Here is a 22,229-nt window from a genome sequence, read left to right as displayed (position 1 = left end):
TAGTGCTCTGCTGAGGCACTGCAGTCGCCACGCGAACTATCGGACTCATCAGCCCGTATTAGTAAGAGCTGAACGTGGGTGATACTAATATAATAGTGTCACTACGGTGAGAATCTTTTAAAAAATGGCTACTTAATTTCTGTAAAAGTAAAACAGTCTGCAACACTAACTGGAGCAGGTGGCATACATATGGATCGGTGGTTGGAGTAAACTTCGTATTTAACATAAAAAATATTAATAAACTAGCTAACTAGTTGGATGCTGAGAGCCCTTCCTTCTCAAATTAAATAATCAAGATCGGTCAGTAAATCTCAGTGTCTTAATTCCGTCTGGTTTTGTCACGCGACTGTCTTGTGGACTTTGTTCTATGTATTTCTTCGAGCACATTTAAAGCACCGCCCTTTCTCTCTTTATGTAGAAGCTCCAAGTTATTGTGGAGCTCTGAAACTGAGATTTAACTACCACAATAAGTGAGATGTAAGTGCTGATTTCGAACTTTTCACATTTAAATGTCCTTTGAAGCGATTTAGAAACCTCTACCTAATTGCCCAACGTACTTCTGAGAACAGTCTTTACAGAAAATTGAATAAATCCGTTTGTTGTTATGTGATTTGCTGAGTCACTGTTTACTTTGTCTGTATTTAGCTCCTACATTCCACGGGATAAAAACGCAGGATTTATATTCTTTTTTAAATGTTTACCGATTCTCTCTGAAAAGGAATCATAGTAACTGATGCGTGGGTAGCTCTTGTTGTTATTGTCCTGCCTAACCAGTGATAAAGTGGAAGAAAGTGTGGAGTGGTTAGTGGAAGAAATTGTCTTCCCCAATAATTTGTTATTAGTGTTGTGCACAAAGTTTATATTGTCTTCATTAGCAAGTGCAATACTTTGTATAACCTGTTACTCACGGTCAAAAGCCTTCGCGGTTAGCGGGACGTGATAGTGGCGGTGGAGAAGCGAACGGGAGGTAGCCTTCCTGTAATTCATTGGATGATTTAAAGAAGGATGGAGACGGTATCATTGGTTGCGGTTTGCGGTAAATATCTGTTTCTTAACGTGATTGACATATCAAGGTAAGGGGTTTTCAATCGAACACAGTGTTATTGCACATGCCCTTACCTCGACTTCTTAATCACATTAAGAAACAATACTTTTGTTTTTGATTTTTACCTCAACCATCAACCATTGGCATCGCGCTTCATAGGAGTTCGAATCATCCAATGAAGTATAAAAATGCTGCCTTCCGTTCGTTTCTCTACGACCTCTACCACGTATCGCTAACCCCCCTAGGCTTTCGAACGTGAGTAACAGGCTATACAATGTACTGCACTTGCTAATGGTCACGATATAAATTTTATGGATACTATTAACAAAGAACTATAGCGGGAGACAATTACTTCCGCTAACAACGTTTTTCCACTTTGCATTTTCGGAAAGGGTCGGTAGAAATTTCAAAAGAGTAATACAAATTTTGCGTTTTAAATCCCGGAGAATATAGGTGCCAAATATAGGCAGCAATCCATGTAAGATCACAGGGGTTTACTCAATTTCCTGTCAATACTGTTCTCAGAAGTACGTTAAGCAAACTGGTACAAGTTTGACCATGGGCTTTAAAGAACATCCCAACATGAACAGTTCGAAATCCACACTGACATCTCACTTACGTGATAATCAATATTTTATTACAGATCCCCGGAATAACTTGGAGACAGTACACAACGGGAGAAAGGGTGGCGTTTTAAATGTGCCTGAGGAGATATACACACTGATCAGCCGGAACGTTATTACCACCGACATACTATCGATATAAACTTATCCAGGCGATAGCAGGAATAACTGCTAGACAGACACACGAATGGTGCATGTAGTATCAGTGAGCGTGCTGTCCGCGTGTCTGAGTTTGACCGATGGCAGATTGTGATGGGTCAAGGGCTCGGTACGACCAATTTGACTACTGCACGACTCGTCGGGTTTTCTTGAAGTGCTGTGGTGAGTGTCTTTAACAGGTGACGAAACCAAGGCGAAACCACATCCAGACAAAGTGTGGTTGGGCTGCTACTCCTCGATACAGATGTCGGACGTCATAGGCTGGGCAGACTGGTAAAATAGGACAGGCGGCTAACTGTGGCAGAAATAACATCAGAGTTTAAAGCTGGGCAGAGTACAAGTGTGTCCGAAGACACAGTGCACCGAACAGTTCTAACGATGAGCCACCGCATCCGACGACCCAGACATTTGCCAATGTTAGCACCACGACATCGCCAACTACGAGTGAAATGGGCACTTAACCATGGTCACTGGACGTTGGCGCAGTTACAGAGTCTGATGAATCTCGGTACCTCCCTCATCATGCCGATGGGAGGGCGCGAATCCGTCTCCTCCAAGGGGAACAGTTCCTTCACACCAGTACTGGGGACGGAGAATAGCTGGCGGTGTATCCAATCCATTATGCTCTGGGGAACATTCATGTGGTCACCCATGGGCAGTGGCGCCGACTTAGGGTTAGTTAAGAGCAGGGGCCTCGCCCGCCCCCCCCCCCCCCGCCACCCCCGCCCCCCCCCCCAATATCCCAATATTCAAACATGCGTTTCTCACTGCTCTCTCCCCCTTCCTCGTCCTTTACCGGGGAACTTGTTAAAACTTGCACATATGTTTTTGCATAATAGTATGTAATGATTATGTAGGAAAAATACCGATTTTACGAGCTATTACGTATTCCTTTCTGCTACTCCTCCAACCTCTGCATATGACGAACTGTCGTGACAGGGTTTGTCCCTGCATCTGTACTATTCGCACACTTTTACTGTGCGGAGTTATGCGGGGAACGAAAGCTCACCATGAGCTCGCAGCGCTTTGGCTGCTAGAACGAGCTCCACTTCCTCCCACAACAGCCTGCTGGCAGCTTGTAAAAGAAACTAATGAGCAATAGTGACACCGAATTTGATGGCCATCGCTAGAAGGACTAGGTAACGTTAAAGACTCTTCATTCATTTTTGTAAATTCTATTGACAATCACTAGGTACAACACCACACAAATCAGCTCCGGCTCCAGGTATTTTGCCACCCCACGCGAACATGTCAAGGATCCCCCCCCCCTACCCACCCTTTTTCGATATAGCCAACTTTTCCCACAATATATTTCATACATGACGCCTTATTTTCACATATCACAATCATTCGTCCCTTTGTTATGAATATGTCTTTAAGATCAAAGCAGCAGTCAGTGATACGTTTACAGTGCAATACATTTTAAGCCATTTTTGTTGGAGGAAACGTTTCTTTCGTAAATTGGAGCACACTGTTTCCGTACCATAGATAATTTTCAATAAGACCCTTGATTTTATGAATAATTTGTATTTCCAATTTATTCTTACATTCCTTCATTTACGCAAGATGGATTTGCCGCCCCCAAAAATCTGCCGCCCTGGGCGATGGCACGATTACCCCCCCCCCCCCCCCTGCCCCCTCCCTAGAGCCGGTCCTGACAATAATCAACACTATTGTTACATGGCTACTTCTTGTTAGGCGCACAGTACTGTTACGCAGGCCGCAGCTGATGTTGGCAGCGAACGTAAATATTCCGGAGCTGCGCATCGCCTGTGGTCAGTTAGTCTTACTGTGACTCGGTTCAGTTGTTAATCTTTCGTCCCTTACTGTCCAGTTTACAATGGAAAAGTTTATAATTAGGAAGAAATGTGACAATGTGGCAGGTGTTAGCGATGGTGAAGCTAGACCCAGTGTTAGTGACAACAGAGCAACTGATAGTGACGGAACTGTGACGATGACAAAAAACACTGTTCCCGAAAAAAAAAAACGCTGAACGCTGTTATCAGCCCTCTTGGAAACAGCAATTTGCATGGATCGATTACAATAAGTAAAAGATGTATTTTTTTGCAAAATTTGCTGACAAGTGTTTGAAGAAAATCGTTTCCAGTTTCTTCACAAAATGGAAAAACTTTCATGGAAACTGGTTTTTCGAACTGGAAGAAAGGGGTAGAAAAGTTGAAAGCGCATGAAGCATCGGGCTGCCACAGAGAAGCTGTACTGAAATTCAAATCCTTAATAGCGAATCTCAATGTATTTAGCCAGATTTCCAAAGGAAAACTGACGCAAATGAAAGATAACCGAGCTTGTTTACTAAAAATCATATCTTCCCTTCGTTATTTAGCAGTGCAGGGGCTTGCAGTACGTGGGCATACTGATGAAACAAGTATCTTTGACTATTTATTACGCCTTAGATGTGAAGATAACCAGCTACTTTTAATATGGCTACAGCGTGAAACTTACAAATGGACATTCCATGATGTGCAAAACGAAATTTTGGCCATTTTAAGTCATACACTTCTTAGAAAATTATTGGAGGATATCAAGAGTGCAGAGTATTTTGCAATAATAGCAGACGAAACAACAGACATAGCCACCAAAGTGCCATTTAGTATCTGTATAACATTTGTTGATGCTTATCTAGAGGCAGAAGAATATTTTTAGGGCTATAATCAATACAAAGTACCACAGCTAAGGCTCTTTTTGATATTATTATCTACAATTTAAGACGATTTCGTTTGCCTATATCTAATTGTTGGGGCCAATGCTTTGATGGTTCCACCGAAGCATGTTTCTTGAGACTATCCAGAGTAGTGATTCTGCGAATATTAGTTCGTTGGATGACATAGTGAAATACCTAAAACAGGAAAACCACCTGTTTGACCGACTGCCTTAACTAGTGAAATTCATACGTGTAGTGCTGACGATTCCGGTAACGTGCTGCACCGCTGAGCGATCGTTTTCTTGTCAGCGGAGGGTGAAAATGTATCTTCGTTTTGTAATGAGGCAGGATCGTCTTAATGCCATCGCCCTTCTCAACGTCCGTAGAGATGAATCGATGAAACTCGATCTTGATGCCATATGTGACGAGTTCATATGCAGGAATGATCTGAGGAGGAGTACATTTGCCATCAAAAATCAAGGTATGTTTCTTCAACTTTATTTATATGTTTGTTTTGTACCACTGCTGACCTATACTCCGACTGAAATGACATTGTGATTGACGTTTCAGCGAGTCGAGGGGTAGGGGCTAGTTACCAGCCAACCGCAGTTTGCATGATTTTCAGCTGTTTGCATTTTTCATTATCCTCACAATTTTTTTTTGTTTCTTGAAAGTTGTTATGCAGTGAGGGGAATTTCCCAAGAATATGATGTAACTCAAAAGGGAAAGTATGCGTGCATAATACACCTCTCTCCTTCAGCACTTGTGTTGTTCCATATAATTATCATTGCATAGGTCATTTTAGATAGCTTAGAATTTGAGAATGTGATGTGGGAATTCCATTTCAGATTGTCTTGTAAGTAAACAAAGTAATTTTGTTTCAGTGACACTTAATTTTTTGGTTTTCCAAAGAAATATTTGGTTTTAACGGATTTTTAGTTATGCTGTGTATGGAATTGTATAGTGGCGGTTTTTTCTTTTTTTTAAGGGTTAATCAGTAGTTACTTCCAGCAGGACGGCGCAACTGCTCATGCAGCACAATGACACATTCACCCCTGACGCAGCTGTTAACAGAGGTTAGTCTGGTTACGGGCCTATCTGGCCGCCCAGGTCACCTGAGCTGTAAGTGTGCAATTACTTTCTGCGGGGAGCCCTCAATTCTGATGTGTATCGCAATAATCGTCGTAGTCTTCAAGAACTGCAGCAGAACATCAGATGAGACTACAGCGATTCCAGCAGTTAGCTTCGATCCGCCCTCAGCCAGCTTGCTGACCAGGGCTCAGGAGCGTCAGATGAATGGTGGTCACTTTCAACATCTGCTATAGTCAAGTTATTATTGTATTTCCTTCCCTCTGCTGTGTTTCTTCGTATCCCGGAACCCAGTTCTCCGGGCCACTTTTATTTGACCCACCCTGTATTTTCTTCCTTGGTTAAGTCTGTTCATACATTACTTTCAAAATATCTCGGATAATCAAGTATTTATTAAAAAAAAGTCTCTACAGCTGTACACCAGATGATGCAACATAAAATTTGCGAAACTGGTTGTGTTAGTCTGCAATCGACCTCAATAAGTAGAGCTATTCTGGGTGATTGAACTTTTCATTCTTCTTTTTCTTCTTGTTTCGAATGGGCCTAATTTGGACCATGCTTGTTCAACTGTTGAACTTTGATCTTTGCCCAGTACTGTCGCTTCCTCTTCCTTTCTTCTGTTCAAGGGGCACCTTCCCTTCGAAACTTTTCCTGACGTCCTCGGACTTCCTTCAGGGTATGTCTCACAGATCTGTTATTCCCAGTTCTTTGTTCTGGAGATCAGTTATTACCAATTCTTTAATGTCCTCTACAGTTTCTATCATCCAAGTGGTGCGGACCTTCTTGTTTTGCCATAAGGTGAACTGACGGTTGGTCAGTCTGTTTGGAGACAATCTTGCAACATGGTTGTAGGAAACTACCCTTTTTTTTTATTTTGCACACTCAGAGAGCATCTCGATATGTTCATAGACCTCAGAGTTATGTCGCCATCTGAATTCCCCATCTTCTTCTACCGGGCCTAGGATCTTCCCTAGGATTCTCCTGATTTACAGTTTCTCCGTCAGACCTCTCCGCTTCATGGAAAGAGATTCCATGGCATACAGGATTTCTGGTCGTATGACTGATGTGTAGTGCTTACGTTTCAGGTTGCGTGACAAACATTTTTTGTTGTAGGTGTTCATAGTCAGTCTATATGCTAGTTCCAACTTATTGACTACCATGGATAATGACGTTTATTCTGATACGTAGGGTTCAATCCATTCACCTAGATACTTAAGCTTCTCAGTCCTTTTGATGTTTCCCTGGTCTAGTAACATCTCTCTTTTAGCTTCTTTGATGTTGGTGAAGAACTCTGTTTTCTCCAGCGACACTTTAAGACCCACTTCTCTTCAACCGTGTCCTTGAAAAGTTTGAGAGAGAATCGCGCAAGGAACTGACGAATTTCGGCTTTCAAAGTGGTGTCTACCTGGGCCATAAGAACGAAGGACCGATTGTAGAGTGCCTGGCTTTTGCAGATGACATGGCACTGACTGCTGATTCTCTTGAAATGACAACCATGCAGGTAAACTGCCTCTGTAGTGGAGGTTTGCTAGATTGTATTTTCTGAGTGTCTACTTGAAGGTTCTGTAGAAATCTCTGGAGCTATTCTTAGCGAAGCTCTCTTCTGTTTGGATTGCTTGGTTTTGTGTGAAGGTCCTTTTGCTTCCTCGAATTATCTTAGCTGTAAACTTTCTTTGTTCCAAGAAGTTCTCCCAATTTTTCTTGGTTTTCTTACAATTCCACTTCCTTCAGCGTGTCACAGTCTTCATTCTACGGATGCTTCCTTCTTTTCTTGAGGGGGTCGAGTTCATTGACTGTCCTCACAAGAGTCTGCTTTTCATTGACTGTCCTCACAAGAGTCTCCTTCAGTTGGTCCCAACTGTTGAAATCTGTACTGTTCAGCCTCTGGCTTACTTCTTGTCTGTTCTTACGTCGCTCTACCTCAAATCTTACCAGCTTGGAGGTTCTGTGTACTGTAGTATTTCTAGGCTGGAGTCTCATTTTGATCTTTGAGAGGTAGTGATCTCAGTCCAGTTTGGCGCTTCTTAATACCTTCACATTTGTATTTCCTTTTGAGATTTTCTTGAAATGGCCACATGTTCTTTCTGGAGTTCACCCAAGTTGGTGTTAGGTGAAATCCAAGTCTTTTGCTTCCTTGGCAGGTGTTTGATGGCTTAGACTTCATGACCAACTCATAAGTCCCACACAGATCCACCAATAGTTCCCCATTGCGGTTGGCTCTCATTTATGCTGGATATTTGCCCACTATATTTCTGCATTTTCTCTCTCTTCCCAGTTGGGCGTTGAAGTCACCACGCAATATGGCGGTGTGTGTCTCTGGAACTTTAGACAGAATACCTTCTAACTCTTCCCACAACTTGTCAGTTCTGTCTGGATTGCATCTGTTGTCCTGGTTGGTTGGGGGATGTATGTTGACTAGATTGTAATCCTTGTTAGCACATTTGAGGGAGAGGGTAGACACACGACTACTTGGGGAGTTGAAGTAAATCACTGAATCCAGTATCTTGTGACTGAATATGAATCCTGTACGTAAGTGGGGTACATTCTTCATCACCCACTGACCCAATTTCCCTTTGAGGATTCTGTATCCCTGGGACTCGAAGGCACGATCATTCTTGAATGTGGTTTTCTATAGCGCTGTCAGTACTGTCTTGTGTTGTGCTAGTGAATCGGTCAGATGTTTCAGTTTACCCACTTTGAGCAGTGAATTAGCATTAAATGTTGGTAAGAAGTTTTGCCATCTTGGTCTGAGTCTACGTCTGGTGATTTCAGGATGCTCCGACTCATCCTCAAAGCATGTCGGTGCGGACTCTCCAGAATCCGAAGGTCCGCTAACGTCACCTTGGGTGAGGGTGGATTGCTTACCACCTGGCGTAGTGTATTCAGCGAAATTTCCCTCCATTTTCAATTGAAGATTATTCTTCGTGGGACAGTGGCGAGCCACTGTCCAGGATACTACCGAAGTTGTTAGCTTGGGAGGCGCTTATTACTCGCGGTTGTCACCCCTAGACAGGTTGCCTCCACTATGGCTAAGAAGCCCTGTCCACCCCACTCTTTACTTATGACAAAGGATGGTACGAAAAGGACAAGACAGAGACAGGATGAGGATAGGAAAATGGGGACAGATAAGCCATTGTGGGACACACTTTTTCCGGCACCTCCCCTTCGGCCCGTCCAGCTTGGGTGACTCTTCTAGTAGCTAAGCTACTGCCGTCATAGCCCTCTGGATCCAGAGCATGCAAACCTCCTCGCCTGCACGGACAGTGCTTCGTTAAGGCGGTGTCCCCTGAGGAGACAACTTTTCACTCATTTTTGTATTTTAAAAGCTTTTACACCTGTATAAAATCACCTGTGTTATACTGTATGGATGGTTAATCAGTTACATGCTAGAAAGTAACTGTGAAGAAGTCTTGGGTAACAGAAGTAACGCAGTAGATCCACGACAGAAGGAAGTACAAATATGTTCAGGGAAACACAGAAATATCGGTTTGGAATTAATTAAACAGGAAACGCAGCCAAGGTAAGACGCAATGGCTGCGGGGAAAAATTTGAAGAAATCGAAAAATAAAAGGAAAGATTCATCGTGTAGGAGAGTGAGGACAAACTTCGATGAAGCTGAAAGCAAAGGTGACAACGTTAAGACCGCAATAAGAATTGCATTGTTAAGGGCAGAGAGGACAGCAGATATGTGAAGAGAGTATTTGCGGGAAGTATCATTCACACAATCCCTAAGGTAGCAATGGCAGGTAAGAACGAGAACTATCGCACAATTTGCTTAACAAGTCATGAGTACTAGCTACAGGCAATAATAATAAGCCGAACAATGGAAACGAAAATGGAAGATCAGTTAGATGACGATCAGTTTGGCGTTCGGAAGAGTAAGGACGGCAGAGGGGCTCTTCTGACGGTTCGATAGGAGTCAGACGTAAAAAAAAAAAAAAAAAAAAAAAAAAAAAAAAAAAAAAAAAAAGAATCAGTACACGCTTATATGGTTTGTCGATCTGGAAAAAGCATTCGAGAATGTCAAATGGTGCAAGATGTTCGAAATTCTAATAAAAATATGAGCAACCAATAGGGGAAGACGGATAACAAGTTGTACAAGATGCTAAATGGAGGATCAAGAACGAAGTGCTGTGATTAAAAACGATATAAGATCATTCTGTCTGTTTATAGAAGAAGCAATGACGGAAATAAAAGAAACATTCAACAGTAGGATTAAAGTTTAGGGCGGCAGCATATCAATAATAATGTCAGAAATCTGACACCAGTAAATGGTTCAAATGGCTCTGAGCACTATGGGACTTAACATCTGTGGTCATCAGTCCCCTAGAACTTAGAATTACTTAAACCTAACTAACCTAAGGACATCACACACATCCATGCCCGAGGCAGGATTCGAACCTGCGACCGTAGCGGTCAGGCGGTTCCAGACTGAAGCGCCTAGAACCGCAAGGCCACACCGGCTGGCCCAGTAAATGGAAGTGCTATTTATGTCACATGGGGAGGTTAGAGTAACTTTTGTTAAGGCATCCAGGAACTGGTAATGTGGAAACAGAAGGAGCAGCAGTGTGAAAAATACGAATACACAAGGCTGGGCAGCGACTATAAAGCGTAGTACAGATAATCGGAAAAGCAAGGAGAAGTAGTAAAAGAAATACGACTACGTACGGTTGGGCAACGAATATTATGTGTAATACAGACAATCGAAAAAGTGTTTGTAGGTGAAAACCAGTAGTACAGTACACGAAGAGGTGAATAATAGCGTCGAACCAGTAGAAAATTGATGGCTTCAGAATAGAAACAATAAACACGTCAGATTTATTACTCCTGTCGTAATACGAAACACCTTGTGCAAGAAATCACTTCATATTCTTTCGCCATGAGCAAACCCTCGCAAAGAATACCGCAGAAGATTTCATAGTAGGACGTAACTTAAACTGTGTTACGTTTCATTTTAGTTTTCATAGTTTTTATTTTTTTTTAGGTCTGTGGCCATCAAATGAGGTCTGGTCGTAAAGACTGATAACTGGTATAGATAAAAGTATCCAAATAACAATGGCTGTGTGAATAAAAATAATGTCGATAGTAATAAACATTCTTCTAAAGATTTTATTGAATTAACGAAGACTAATAATTGCCAGAGAATGAAGATGTTGTCGGGTCCAGCCTATCAGTAAGAACGATCCCTCCATGCTGCTGGAGTGATCTGTGAAAGTCATGGAAATGCAGAACAGGTACGCTATGCTCAGCACACAAGCCTGATTTTCTTCTAAATGAATACCGCTTTATAGCTTCTGGATTCATTTGAGAATTACATTACAAATCAAGTGGACCTGAGGAATTCATCAAGAATTCCTTGTTTTCAGCGTCAATTCATGAAGCGGAGTTGCCGTAAATCATTTCTGCGGATACGTCTACATCGATGCTCTGCAAATCACATTGAAGTGCCCGGGAGAGGGTTCATCGAACCACCTTCACAATTCTCTATTATTCCGATCTTGTACAGCGCGCGGAAAAAATGAACACCTATATCTTTCCGTACGAACTCTGATTTCCCTTATTTTATCGTGGTGATCGTTCCTCCCTATGTAAGTCGCTGTCATCAAAATATTTTCGCATTCGGAGGAGAAAGTTGGTGATTGGAATTTCGTGAGAAGATTCCGTCGCAACGAAAAACGCCTTTCTTGCAATGATATCCAGCCCAAATCCTGTATCATTTCTGTGACACTCCCTCCCATATTTCGCCATAATACAAAACGTGCTGCCTTTCTTTCAACTTTTTCGATGTACTCTGTTAGTCCTATCTGGTAAGGATCCCACACCGCGCAGTAGTATTCTAAAAGAGGACGGACAAGCGTAGTGTAGGCAGTCTCCTTAGTAGGTCTGTTACATTTTCTAAGTGTCCTGCGAATAAAACGCAGTCTTTGGTTAGCCTTCCCCACAACATTTTCTGTTTTCCTTCCAATTTAAGTTGTTCGTTACTGTAATATCTAGGTATTTAGTTGAATTTACGGCTTTTAGATCAGACTGATTTATCGTGTAACCGAAGTTTATGAGTTCCTTTAAATACTCATGTGGATGACCTCACACTTTTCGTTATTTAGGGTCAACTGCCACTTTTCGCACCATTCAGATATCTCTTCTAAATAGTTTTGCAGTTTGTTTTGATCTTCTGATGGCTTTATTAGTGGATAAACGACAGCGTCATCTGCAAGCAACCGAAGACAGCTGCTTAGATTGTCTCCGAAATCGTTTATATAGACAAGGAACAGCAAAGGGCCTATAACACACCGCAGTGGCCGAGCGGCTCTTCAGTCTGGAACCGAGCTACCATTACCGTCGGAGGTTCGAATCCTGCCTCTGGCGTCGATGTGTATGATGTCCTTACGTTAGTTAGTTTTAAGTAGTTCTAAGTTCTAGGGGACTGATGACCTCAGATGTTAGGTCCCAGAGTGATTTGAACCATTATGAGCCTATAACACTATCTTGGGGACTGCCAGAAATCACTTCTGATTTACTCGATGAATTTCCGTCATTTACTACGAACTGTGACCTCTCTGACAGGAAATCACGAATCCAAACACATAACTGAGACGATATTCCACAAGCACGCAATTTCACTACGAGCCGCTTGTGTGATACAGTGTCAAAAGCCTTCCGGAAATCCAGAAATACGGAATCGTTCTGAAATCCCTTGCCAATAGCACTCAACACTTCATGTGAATAAAGAGCTAGTTGTGTTTCACAGGAACGATGTTTTCTAAACCAATGTTGACTGTTTGTCGATAGACCTGTTCTTCGAGGTAATTCATAATGTTCAAACACAACATATGTTCCAAAATCCTGCTGCATATCGAAGTTAACGATATGGACCTGAAATTTACTGGATTACTCCTACTACCTTTCTTGAATATTCGTGTGACCTGTGCAGCTTTCCAGTCTTTGTGTACGGATCTTTCGTCGAGCGAACGGTTGTATATGATTGTTAAGTATGGAGCTAATGCATCAGCATACTCCGAAAGGAACCTAATTGGTATACAATCTGGACGAGGGGAATAATGGTAGATGAGTACCAAAAGAACGGTATTGTATGTGAGTTTCGTAAATTGTAGAAGATATTTTGCCTGTGATTTGTTTTCGTCGAATGAATCGGCTGTTCCTTTTTACCACTTCATTGTGGTATCTTCCTCTTGTTGCATATAAGGCAAACAAGGTTCAGTGATTAATGTCACGTATCACCTTCTTGGCTAAGAGTTTTGTTTGTATAACCTTCAAACAAAACATTTTTGTTTTTGTGGCTGCTAACGCTAATCGCTAGTTCCTAATGATCAGCCGGCCGTGGTGGTCGATCGGTTCTAGGCGCTTCAGTCCGGAACCGCGCGACTGCTACAGTCGCAGGTTAGAATCCTGTCTCGGGCATTGAATTGTGTGATATGCTTAGGTTAGTTAGGTTTAAGTAGTTCTAAGTTCTAGGGGACTGGTGAACTCAGATCTTAGGACTTAACATCATAGTGCACAGAGCCATTTGAACCATTTGAACGTAATGATCAGGAATAGAATAAGCCGCAGTGTAGGACCAGAGGGACGTTCCAGTCACAGTGCCCCACTTCGATGTAAGCCGACTTGAATGTGACTGTGTAAAGTGAATACCTGAAGTCAAACGAATACCTTACCTCTAAATTACATAACGCTGTTATTCATTTCGTGATATACCAGACTGGCTTCAGTCAAAAAGTTTGGTTGAGTTGTAAATACTGCCAATGGCCGTAGCAGACTTCTACTCTTGATCATGAAGAGTTAAACCGCACTTGAAGTTGCAAGAGAATTTGATAGATATTCTGATGAAAAGTATGCGAACACCCCTATGTTATGCGAAATTGACCATTAGATGTCACGAGAAGGGGAATGGTAGTATAACAGACAGTAGGGAGTACTGTGTTGTCGGCAGAGATGGTGTGAGAGCAGAATGAGAGTCGTGTGAAGTTAGCACCCCTTTTTCGAGAAATATACATTTTTTTCACAGTTCTTGTTAGATGTGCCATAGTTCTAGAGTTCTTTCCACAAAATTTCAATAGTTCTGCAAAATGTAACGAAGAAAACAACAATACTCGAAAAAATTTTCGTATCGAAAACATTTTCTGACAATTTCCACAAAATGTAAATAAGTACAAGAGTTCTGAGCACAGTTCTGAACAGAGCTCTAAGAGTTCTTTCGAAAATCCAAGTAACATTTTTTTGTGCAGCTAATAGTTTACGAGATAATTGCAATTTAAGAGAAAATCTTTTCACTTACTGTGAAGTTGGCACCCTTTTTTTTACAAATGTATACTTTTTTCAGATTTCTTGATAGATATGGCATAGTTCTAGAGTTCTTTGTACCAAATTTCAATAGTTCTGCAGAATTTAGGAAGAAAACAACAATACTCGAAAAAATTTTTCTATCGAAAACATTTTTTGTCAATTTTCGCAAAAATTAAACTTGTACAACAGTTCTGAGGACAGTTCCGAACATAACCCCAAGAGCTCTATCGAAAATCCTAATAACATTTTTCTATGGCGATAATAATTTGTGATAAATTGATTTAATGTGGGACACACTTTCTCTACAGAAAATATAAATATATTCGTACAACAGTTCTGATGACAGTTCTGGACACCACGTGAAGAGTTCTATCGAAATTCCTAGTAGAATTTTTTAGTGCAGGTAATAGTTTAAGAGGTAATTGCAACTTAATTAAGAACCCCATAAGAGCTCCTACTGTGAAGCTGCCACCCTTCTTTTCAGAAATATGTATATATTTTTCAGAGTTCTTGATAGTAAGTCATAGTTATAGAGTTCTCTGTACAAAATTTCAATAGTTATGCAGAATTTAGCGAAGAAAACAACATTGTATAACAAAGCTGATTCAGGAACCCTTTCCTTCTGATACAGTTCTTACTGTTGCCACAATAAATCACTTGTGCATAGATTCCAACTGTACTGATCATTACAAAAATACAACCATTGACCAGCGGCGCACATTTCTTGCAGCGTTGTACAAAGCATTCGGCTTATCCGCTGTGAAAATACCACACTTAACGCTATTTTAAAATTCACGGAGGATGGCTTCCGTTTATCTACAATGTCAGCATCTATCGAATTATATTCATGCAAACGTGATGCCTGGATCACTCACTTCCCCTTTTTAGGTACGGAGGAAACTAGAGTTCAGTCTTGTGGAAGCCAAAAAAAGGAAATGTGGGCAGCCCTTCTTTTACTGATAGCAAACTCTAGAGAAATCTCCACGCTTGTCTTTCTTCATCATGCCAACGAAAGAAAAATTCTCCCTTCATAGCTCTATTATCATTCCAGTACTAGTAAACCAGTTGTCCGCTTTCACATTTCGACCTGACTGATATATAGGTTTACACAGTCACAGAACAACATCAAAATGTTTATTGCTCAGTTGGTAAATCCTTCTAGTTGCAACACAGCGTATATTTCCAAATTGTACAGGTAAAATACTTAAGAATCCACACTTAAGAATCCATACTCGTTTGTTTTGATTGATACATATTGGCAAAAACTGTACCTTCCACAGAATCCTTCCAGCTTCTTGTCTACTTTAACATTTTCTCCAAGGATGTAAGATTTGTGGTAGTTGCGTACAAACACAGTAAATATTTCCCGAATAGTTGTTAGCTTGTCTAATTGTCTCCTTTCATCACGAATAGCGCGACTGTAAAATCTAAGGTTCTCCAGAATAAATTTGAAACGTTTTATGTTCATTTGGAAGGTGAAATTTTTCAATGCCATCACCATCAGTTCCACACAGATCTTCCAGGCTTTATCTGTTACTTTTGTTAACAACAATTAAAGACAAGAGACTGATGAAGGCTTTCAATTCAATATCATCTATTGATTTTACCCCTCTCTCACGCTGAAATGAGGCTTTGATGCTCTCAAAATTCTGATTGGAATACAAAACTACAATAGACAAATATCGTTATCTATGAGGTAATTACAGCATCACAAATGCTGCTTTGGCTGCACCTATTGGTACAGGTAAATTTTGAATAATATTATGCTCTTCGAACAATATGCTTTGGATTTCTTCAACATTATCTAGTACTTCCCACTTACAATTATAAAATTCCTATAAAATAACGCAACCAGGCGCAGTGTATTAATTTGAAACTTGACGTTCAGACAGCGGACACTGACTATTAAACAGTTCAAACAGAATTTAAGTGCAGTTTACATTCTGGATTAGATTTGTACTGCTTACTACGTTGATAAACAAATAAATTAATCGCTGAAATGAAATTCGAAAGGGCGCAGTGGATAAAAACGAGCAATCGGCTCATATCTCATCAAGAGAGCATTAGCGTCGATACTGAATCATACAACATTGAAAGGCACACATGAAGTGTATATTTTTAGAATCAGGAAGAACCAGATGAATTTTATTGCGTAAAACAGTAATTGTTTTGAGCTCTCATGACATCCAGGACCCACTAACAGCTAAAAATATGCCCAGGACCCTCATGGATGAAAGTTACGTGGCAACATCACCAGCCGCTAGGATACATAAAAACATGTGCTGTGTGTAACGAATAAATTTGAAATTGCTGTCGTTAATATTGTTGCAAACATTTGTTCTAGTTAGAAAGGAAGTGTGGAAGTTTGATGAGTTACACTACAGCGAGAGTTAAAAGTCTTTACAATGTATAGAAATGTAAGTATATTTACTGAATATATCGTACAAACGAACTAAGTAGTATGTTTAAATCCTAATTCAATACATGACTGCTAGAGGTGTTATAATGTTGAGGGGATACAGTATTAAAGTTAATAAAAAGTTCGAAATTTGTAAATAAGAACCTCGTTTATTTGGTCCTCAGTAATCCGGATTTCCGGTTTATCCGGATTCGTATTTTGCGTCCCTTTGTATTTTTCTCTTTTTTTCTTATAACACGAAGATGTGTAGTCGGTGAGGTACATAGGCTGCTTATCACTAGGCTGGTAATTTAGTCTAGTACTGAGTGATAAGGAACTCGGAGTGTGTGAATGACATTGTTTCTCAAGTATTGTACATTAATATAACGGTGTATTGATGCCCAACAAGTAAGTTGCATAGTAACCACGACAACAGCACTCCACCACAGCTCATTGTACCTCTGGTGCGATTCTCGACAGGTGTGACACCATCTGGTTAGTGGCGTGTGTGAATGTATCTGCTCTCTCAGCCATCTGTTTGTTTTGCACTGACGAGCCTTCTCTCCTTGAATCATCTAAGCGTGCACATCCCACGTTTCCACCTACAGTTACTACAGTCAGTCTTAAGAAGGTGTATTGGCATTTGTATAGTGCTGAACATTTAGACTTTTTGTATTTAGTAGAATATACATCCGGGTTTTCGATTTTCGGTTTTCCAAAATAAAAGTGAGAATTTACGATCGTCCTCATAGCTGTACTTCCAGCAATACCTCATCTCCTGCGTTCCCAATTTCGTAGAAGTTGTCCTACGAAAATTGCAGAAGCACTCTTGGACGAAAGGATATTGTGACGATATTCTTTCGTCACAGTCTGGGGTTAGAGACCCGGTCCGGCACACAGTTTTTATCTGCCAGTAAGTTTCACATCGGCGCACACCCACTGCAGAGTGAACACACAATCTGTTTTATAATCTACTGGCACCATAAAAATGTTATGAGGGTTTTTAAAAGAACTCTTTCGGTGCTATCCAGAACTGCAGCAAAAGGGTTGTGCCAATTTATTATAATGTAGACCAAGTGGGTCTCTCGAAAATGCTATTATCTCATTAACTGTTATCCCCACAAAAAATGTTATTACAGTTGTCGGAGAACTCTTAGGGTCGTATTAAGAAATGCCATCAGATCTTTTGTACGAATTTATTACTTTTACATGACAAAAGTGAGTCCCACATTAATTATCTCATATAATGTCATCGTCACAAATAATGTTATTATAGTTTTTGGTAGAACTCTGTGGGTGATATTCAGAACTGTCATCAGAACTATTCTACGAATTTTGCTATATTAGATAAAGTGAGTATCAGATTAAAACAAATATTGTATAAACTATTATCGCCACAAAAATGTTCTTATCATTTTCAATGCAACTCTTCCAGTGCTATCCAGAACTGCCAACAGAACTGTTATACAAATTTATTTTTTCCAAACTGACAAATAATTTTTTACCATACCAAAATTTTGCCGAGTTATTGTTTTCTTCCCGAAATTCTGTAGAACATTCGTGTTTTGAGCAGGGAAATCTAGAAGTATTGCATATATATCAAGAACTGTGAAAAAAAATTTATATTTATCGTAAAAGGGGTTCAAACTTCACGGGAAATGCTCATAAGCATTCCTTAATAAAGGCAGTTACTACGTAAACAATTACCTGCACAGAATATGTTACTAGTATTTTCGATAGAACTCTTACAATGCTATCCAGAGCTGGCATCAGAGCATACGAACAGACATAATTTTTTTTTTTTTTAGTAAGAGTGCCCCACAATTAATCAATTACCATACAAACTATTATAACCACAAAAAATGTTATTATGATTATCGATAGAAGTCTTGAGGTGTTAACCAGAACTGTTCATCAAAACTGTTGAACGAATTTACTTTTTCTGTGGAGAAAGTGGGTCTAACATCAAAGCAGTTACCGTATAAACTATCATCGCCACAAAAAGATATTGTTAGGATTTTCGATAGAGCTCTTGGTGTTCTGTTCAGAACTGTTGTACGAATTTACTTTTTGCGAAAATTGACAAAGAATGTATTCGATAAGAAAAATTTTTCGAGTAAGTGAAAAGATTTTCTCTTTAAATTGCTATTATCTAGTAAACTATTAGCTGCACAAAAAAATGTTACTTGGGTTTTCGATAGAACTCTTGGAGTTCTGTTCAGAACTGTGCTCAGAACTGTTGTACTTATTTACAATTTGCGAAAATTGACGAAGAATGTTTTCGATACGAAAATTTTTTCGAATATTGTTTTCGTCGCTAAATTCTGCAGAACTATTGAAATTTTGTACAAAGAACTCTAGAACTATGCCATATCTATCAAGAACTCTGAAAAATATATATATTTCTGAAAAAAAGGGTGCCAACTTCACAGTAAGTGAAAAGATTTTCTCATTAAAATGCAATTATCTCGTAAACTATTAGCTGCACAAAAAAATGTTACTTGGATTTTCGAAAGAACTCTTGGAGCTCTGTTCAGAACTGTGCTCAGAACTCTTGTACTTATTTACATTTTGCGGAAACTGCCAAAGAACATCTTCGATACGAAAATTTTTTCGAGTATTGTTGTTTTGGTCGCTAAATTCTGCTGAACTATTGAAATTTTGTACAAAGAACTCTAGAACTATGCTACATCTATCAAGAACAGTGAAAAAAATGTATATTTCTCGAAAAAGGGGTGCTAACTTCACACGACTCAGAATGAGTCGGCAGGAGACCTGGGCGACTTCGGACGAGGACTAGTCATTGGATGTCACCTGAGTAACAAACCGTTAAGGATACTGCAGTCCATCTAAAGCTCACAACTCGTCTGTTGGTTTTGCGACTGTGAAGTGGAAAAGCGAAGCAACAACCACAGTTAAATCAAAACCAGGCAGACCTCATCTTGTGCTCCCACCTGTCCAGCAGTAACAATGACAGTACGTAGAGAGTTAAAAATAATAGGTACAGTGGGCGAACATGGACTGGCGTGCCCAGAGTGCCGAAACATTTTTGTTGGTTTAGAAGGCCAACTTGGCACCAGACCGTAACGTTCTTCTCCGGTCTCGGCTGTTGACGAAGAATGGATAGACGTTCAGAAACCTCACTGTTAGTGTCTGCGAACGAGTTCAGTGCGTCATATGGGAGAAGGATCAACACACCCCATACTAAGCTCTACTAATAGATGTCGGGATACTTTTCATCAGATATTCCGTATATTTGCGACGTAAGTAACGTATTACAGGAAGCTGCGCATGGGGTTCATGCATCATACTTATAGCTGAAGTGGCCCTACGAGCAGAATTACTTTCTTTTTCCCTTAGAGAAAAACTCACTCTGGCAGAACTTTAAGAAAATAACTTTGAAACCAGGGTGTCATCTACGTCTTTTATGAACGGCAGTTACACAGAAATTAAATAATGGTAGCGCTCAGTGCACAGTTTTGATGTTATCTGCGTCTCTAGTAGTATCAGCTCCAGGCAGTATCGCCCATAAAATAAACATAATTTTGTACAATGCACTGACATTCTAATCCCAACCGAGTTGCCTCAACGCGTCAAATCCATGCTATGATATATTTGTGGATCCACAATTCCACACAGCTACCTTCACACTAATTTAAACTGCTATCTAGCTTTATCATATTGATGCAATAGTTCTTAACATCATTAACAAAATCTAGCTCAGACGATCCAGAGGCTTTCCCATTAGTTCCCATTGGTGGCCGTTTCCATTGTGTTGCATTAATATCGGTTTAATAAGAGAGATCCCTCCACTTGAGGTACGAGCTTTTGTCTACAAATGACCTGACTCCAACATCCCTCTGTCAGGAAGTTGTACAAGGTTACTGCATCGAAGCCATTAGAACAGCCGCTGCCATGTGTAGTGCTTCATCCAACTTACGACTCTTCGATAAAAATCTGTATGATTTACTCTACACTAACAAAATTGGTACAATCTGTTCGGAAACGAAGTAACCGAAGTGGCTGGAAACATTGGATACTGGTGAGTCTTTGCCAAAATCAAGCAGTGTCAACGCTAAACGGTTGTCCTGACAGAACTAAGCTACTTTCGGGATTATATCCTCCCGGCAGTAATATTGCAATTTAGACAAGGTTTATTGATAGTAGAGTATGTTATGTACGTAGAGCATATTGGAAAGACTGGTTACAGATACTAATGAATGGTACTCCCTACTGCAGGGTACTTCACATCACTGAATTTGTCTATCATTCTGAAAAAGCGCCACACCGCCGCCTTCCTTTGGCCAAGACTCGGAAGGCGAACATCATCACAAAGAAGGCTGTACATTGGCCAAGACTGGGAAGGCGAACATCAACACGAAGAAGGCTGTACCTTCCAATGGGCGGTTTTCTTTGGCCTGCCGCAAGTTGGAACGACTTCCATTTGCAGTGTTAGTGCCTGTGAATAATTCAGTATTATTGGAGGGGCGTCCCCAGATGCTTATATGCTGCTCATCCAACCCGAAATCTCATGACTGGAGGAGACGTGTCTCCAGTGATAGTCCCGCTTCGAACTAAGCAGCGATGACCAGCGAAGACATGTCTGGAGACGCCCATAACACCGGTGGGATTCCAATATGACTTTCACTCAACATATGGCCCGACGACTAGGAGTGATGGTCTGGGATGCCATTTCATTTCGCAGCTGGACGCTTTGGTTGTCATCCGCGGCACCATTATAGCATAGCGGTACGCTCAGCTTTGTTGCTCTTCATGGCAAGCCATGCTGGTGTTACATCTCAGCGAGACCGTGCCCGCCAGCACACGGAGAGAGATTCTGCTGCTTGTCTTTGTTCTTGCCAAACACTGCCCTGGTCAACAAAGTCTCCAGATCTCTCCCCAATTAAGAACACCAATTGGACAGAATTTGGTACGATATCCATCAGGAGAACATCCATCAACTTTGTCAGTCAGTGATAAGTCGAATAACTGTTTGCTTAAGAGCTAGAGGTCACGAAACTGTTATTTACTTGCTCATTTTGTGAAGATCTTTCTCTTGAATAAATCGTCCAATATTTCTTCGTTTGTCTGTACATTCATCACATCTTCAGATGTCTGTCCCATATGGATTATTACTTCGTGATGCTTTCTTTTCTTGGTTTCTGTTTGACACTACACACAGCAACTGACAATTTAGGCTACAGCTCTGAACCACTTAGAGGAACTTCTTTATAAAATAAAATGAGTCTATTCCCAAGGAGGTCTACTAACTCAGATTTGAAAACGTGGGTTTAATACCCCCACTTTTCAGTTGTGCTGGAATCCTGTCGCAAATGTAAACTGTAGAATAGACATCATTTGCACTATGTATAATAGAATTTAACTTTGCTAAGCAGGTTCTTACTTACTGAAGAGTCATTCCTTTACAACCTTCTCACATACATTGTGCGCTTTTATAGGTCTGCCCATTGCCAAATGCATCTTGTTAATGCAGTACCTTAGCGGTCGTTGAGTTGTTACAAGAAACAGTTACGAGTAGCAGTGAAGTCAGACTTATGAATATGTTGACTTGGGCAGGTGTGGAGTGACTGTGTATACCGACACAAAAAGGGTAACTGATGGTAATAATGTCATACTTTCAGTTAATTGTCTCTAATGTTGTATAGATATACGCAAAAGTTAATAATAATAATTTTTAATTGGCTATGCCGTAATACCTCCCCTATGATTCCTTGAAAAGTAATTGACATTAATTTAGTATTTCTTAGATATAATTTTTATATAGGAAGGGGAAACTAATGTTTGCAAGGAGTAGTGAAGGTAATAACGCCACCTTGAAGTTTTCTCACATTTGTGATGCCCAACGTACCATACATTAGTCAAAAAACAAAAAAAAAGCATATGATGGTAACCAATAATGGAAGTGATAATTCAACAATTATTGAAAAAATGCAA

The sequence above is a fragment of the Schistocerca americana genome, chromosome 2 (genome assembly GCF_021461395.2).
Source record: "Schistocerca americana isolate TAMUIC-IGC-003095 chromosome 2, iqSchAmer2.1, whole genome shotgun sequence".
Lineage (NCBI taxonomy): Eukaryota > Metazoa > Arthropoda > Insecta > Orthoptera > Acrididae > Schistocerca > Schistocerca americana.
Note: the sequence above shows the minus strand (reverse complement) of the source record.